We start from the raw sequence: 4,835 nt of genomic DNA on the forward strand, positions 1-4,835 counted from the left end.
CGCTATGTGATAAATCTCAGGGATTAGGAAACGGATGTAGTGCAACATTCTTTTCAGCCATTGGATTGAACTATACTAAAGTCTGTGGACAGGCCAGAGGATATCAGTTTGGGCATCCAGATGGTATTTATCCAAACAACAGAGGTTCTGACAACATTGATGGTGCTTATGTTGATGGTTTATCAATTACTCATGGAAGCAATCCACGTCAGCATATCTGGACTTATGTTGTTGGAGGATATGAAGAGGATTTGTCTGCACATTCATGTCCCTGTAATACTGGTACAACAGCTACTACTCTGTCATATGTTGGTAATGATTACTACTGTGAATCAGGAGCAACAAGTTTGACTATTAGCACTAATAAGTTTTTTCCTGATGACATAATGTGGGATGGTCAGCAATGTGGTTCACGTGAGTCTCCTTGTTGCTCCAGTTCTAGAATCCCCTGGTTCATTAAAACCTTACCTGAGTCAGTTACTGATGATATTGAGCTGAGGATGTGTAGCAGTGAGGGATATCCTGATGAAGCTACTCCAATTGATACTTTTGAAATATATATTCGCTGAGTGCATGCATGATATTAAACCATGTCATAAATGTTTCTGCTTAGATCAAAATGTGACTGTTCCACTATATATTATTAGTTTCGTAGTAAGTGTTAGTATTATTATCAGCTAACTAACATAAATATTTACTTTGATTTAGCCACAGTATAATCATACAATAAATAAAGAATAGCCATAAAGTTTACCAGAAATATAAATTTACTTTTGTATCCTTCGCTGGTTGCCATATTACCGTTCATAGCAACTGCAATAATTAGATGATACATGTCACTTGTCCAAGTTTTCATTTAGGCCAGGTTTTTGTTGGTGACTTGTGAGATTATTTTGATTGTAAATTGTGAGTTTTAAGTAAATTGCAATCAAAGGAATTGCTTTTGTTGTCTATAATGCATTTGAATCAACAATGAGTTTATAAAATGCATAGTGATAATGGTGCTGGCATGAATAGCATGGAAAATTGTAGCCATTCAAACACAATGTGTGTTATTTTCCTATTTTTCTTAATATGTATTCAATACTAAGCCTCCTGTTGTTAGGCAGCTATGAATACTAATATGCATACTCTAGAAGATGTATGTAGATTCAAATTACAGTCTTGGTATGCTTACCATAATTACTGCTAATGTATTGTTTATGCTGTAATGATTTCCTTAATTTTTCTTAGACTCACTATATTCTTGCCAAAGTCTTTAATATAGTCAGGCAGCCCTGATACAGAATCTTTATGCTTGCTGCAGGCAACAGATTTAGCTTGACAAGAATGTCTTTACACTACTTTGCTTTTCTTTTCTCCTTCATTGTCGTATTGTATGAAGCTAATGCCTCATCAGGTATGGGTCACTGTACTATACTGCCTATCGTACTCCTTCCCTCTATCTCCAGTACTGCTGCTTATCTGCTAATTATGGAAAAACAATCAGATTGAGAGAGAATAATATTGTCAAGGTTATCATCTGTCCAACTGCTGGTCTACCTATTGCATTTTGTAATTCATTGGGAATATACAATCCCCTTCTCTATTCTTGCAGTGAAGTATTAGAGAACATTCCCAATGCAGCATTAAAACCTTACCTCAGCCTTGTCCCAAATTGTCCATTATAGCAAGGTTTCAGTGCAGCTTTACCTTATGCAGCTTGTATAAATACAATTATTGTTGATATGTCACTGTTACAACCAATCTTAATTGCCATGAATTAGTAACGCGGTAGCGTTACTAAGTAGGATTCACCCCCAAACAAAATGGCTACCACGACTTTTGCAGCCTTGCTATACCGGGAAAACAAGCTCCTATGCTTACCAGACTTTATAGAGGACCTTATCTTGACCAGAGGACTCCATTGGTACCCACAGCGTGGCTCTAGACCTTGTCTAAGAGAAAAGCCAAAAATCGGTGAACCGGCCGTTTGTTCAGCCACCTTTTCTTCATCTTCATCTTCATCATCATCAAGAATAAAGGCTGGTTTACATAAAAACGGATTGCTTTTCGTGCACTTGCGTTGCGACCGGAAGTGCTGTAGAAACAAATGGGGATGCACGTCAAAATGTCAGAATAGGCTTGGCAATCTATTTTGACGCATTGACGCACCCTGCCATTCATTTATATAGCACTTCCAGTCGCAACACAAGACCATGCGTCATTATGTAAACCAGCCTTAAACGAGAAGGTGCGGTATAAAAGGCGGGGCCCTGGGCATGGTGGCTTCCGTTTTATTCACGTGTAAAAATGTCGGCTCTAGATGGTGTTGCTTCTTCAAGGAAAAACGCAGGAAGAAAGGGGTTTTGGTACCAAATGGACTTCCATTTTACTCTCAAAGAAGACAAGGACCAGTTCTAGTTAGGCTTGATCGAGTTAAGGGGTCTTTAGGCACTAAAAGAAGGCGCTGGAACCGCTGTCTCATTTACTCGCCGATTTAGTTAAAAAAGAGAATCATTCTGAGGCTCTATCACATGATACTAGTAGTTCTTCTGCTATGCTCAATACTTCAGGTAGTTATAATGTGTTTAAATTAGTGATTATATATAAATAAGGTATGGGTGATGGGGACGAAGAGTAGCCATTTTGTGCATAGATATAGGATCGGCTGTTGGGAAACATACATTAGTGTTAGTGTGGTATGGTTGACCGAAGGACGATCAGTTACAGACAGGTATTCTTTGTTAGTATTATTATTATTATTACTATTATTATCAACATCAAAACTATTCATAATTTTAGATCGTCATGTGATTTGTGCTGAATTTCGATTCAATCCCAGTTGTGAGTCCTGTAATCGTAACTCAAGTTTATTAGTTACTAGATACAGAAGTAAGTATTATTTGTAATGTAAAGTAATCATATGGTGGCATTAATATTTTTAGGCTCGTACTAGCATTTTTCTTGTACTGGTATATTACCATCACAGTACTGCCATATTTTTGTCGGCATCACTGGGCACAGTTGGGAAGAGGTACACAGATACAGGAGGCTCCTCACCATCCCAATATCTATTCAACCCTATAATGTTTATATTTTTTAAAATTTAGAATAATATTTTTGTATTTACTTCTTCCAGATCGTTGAATGTTACAACTGCTACCAGTACTAGGATCTGAATGAGGACCATGTTGGGGTCTTTTGCTGGAACCACTTATACTTGATGATGGTGGCTGATATATGGTAGTCGGCAGGGCTGTCTGGTCCCAGTGGTGGCGGTTCTTGGGCTGGTTTTCTGTGTAGTAGTGAGGGCTATTCCCTTGCCACTATCACTTATTACCTGCCTGACAGCATCATTGCCCATGTTTCTTAGGCTGTTGGCAGATTTTTCAGAATATACAATATAATATTTGATAATAATGTAAAATTATTACTTCAAGTCAATTATACCATTTCTCTCCTTGCTATGCTTTCTACTTGTGCTTGTAGGTTAACTCTCTCACCTTTGCTAATTTTAATGTTTTTATAATGCGTTTTGCTAGTGATTTAGCCATAATAAGAACAGTGCCAGTGCGGGAGCCATTTTGTTATTTTCAAATTTCATTCAATCTGGCCGCCATATTGTGCCCAGGGCACCTCCTTTTATACTGTGATCAACGGACGCGATTTCATGACGTTGCGTGAATGGTTTTATAGTGCACCTTCTTGTTTAAGCAACACTTGTCCCGTTACCATAAGCCTGAATATGAAACAGTCTTGTTAAAGGAAGAGGAAGCTAAGAGCAAGAGAAGTTCCCAGTCAGTTTGTAAGCATAAAGGACTACACAAAGGACAAAATACGATTGATAAATTGCTACAACCAAAGAAGTTTTCATTTGACAGTGAAAAGCACAGAAGAATAGCTGTAAGGATGGCCATTTTTATCGGGTGTGCTAACGTTTCTCATACCTTGGTTGAAAATGAAGAGTTCCGAGAACTGATTTATAAATTGGAACCACGCTATATTCCACCTGGACGAGGAGCTGTTCGAAGTGATCTTTTCAAACTGGTGTCAACAATGAAAAGTAATATAGCTAAGCTTATGGCTGTCGCGAGACAAATTCACTTTTGTTGTGACATTTGGTCGAAAAAAGGTCAGACAGAGTCCTTTCTAGGTGTAGTTGCACATTTCCATGCAAAAAGTGAACGCCATAAAGTAACACTTGCAGTAAGGAATATCTATGGTTCTCATACTGCATCCAATGTTTTAAGTATTTTAAAAGTTGTTTTGGAAGAATGGGATGTACAAGGAAGTGTAGTAGGCAAGATGGTAACTGACAACGGAAGCAATATGGTGAAGGCTTTTCAGCAGTTGGCGGTGAAGGATCTGCCTTGTGTGGATAGTGACGAGGAAATATCAGAGTGTTCCGATGAAAACAGCTCAATAGATATAGACTTGGGTAGTGATTCTGAAGATAACGATGAGGATGCTGAAGAAGTTCTGAGTGATGAAGAGGTAGAAATGCATGAGGAGGAAGTAGATACAGCAAAGGAGGTAGCAGAATTTGATGAAAAGGAATCAGACCATGATCTGATTTTTTCTAGTGAAGATTATGAGCGACTAGGATGTTTTTCTCATACCTTACAATTAGTGGTATCAAAATTTGATGACGTTAAACCATGTAAGGATGCACTTTTCAAGGCAAAAAAACTAGTGCCTAAAGTGAACAAGTCAGTCAAAGCAACAGAGATGTTGAAAAAATTGTCCAAAGTGAAACTGCGAGGTGACTGTCCAACAAGATGGAGCTCAACATTTTTACTGCTGGAGCGATTGGTCGAAGTGAAAGTTCATCTTGAGAAAGTTCTAAAAAGTGA

The 4,835-nt window shown here is 38.1% G+C and overlaps 1 long non-coding RNA gene across 1 annotated transcript; it reads left to right on the plus strand.

Annotated features, from left to right (window-relative positions):
* Positions 1–2,376: 2,376 nt before the first annotated feature.
* LOC109586123 (uncharacterized) lies at positions 2,377–3,452 on the plus strand. Its single transcript, XR_002186838.1, has 3 exons — positions 2,377–2,716; positions 2,785–2,874; positions 2,928–3,452. It is a non-coding gene; the product is annotated as an uncharacterized LOC109586123 (long non-coding RNA).
* Positions 3,453–4,835: the final 1,383 nt, after the last annotated feature.

This window comes from Amphimedon queenslandica, unplaced genomic scaffold (assembly GCF_000090795.2).
Source record: "Amphimedon queenslandica unplaced genomic scaffold, v1.1 AMPQUscaffold_12941, whole genome shotgun sequence".
NCBI classification, from domain to species: Eukaryota; Metazoa; Porifera; class Demospongiae; order Haplosclerida; family Niphatidae; genus Amphimedon; species Amphimedon queenslandica.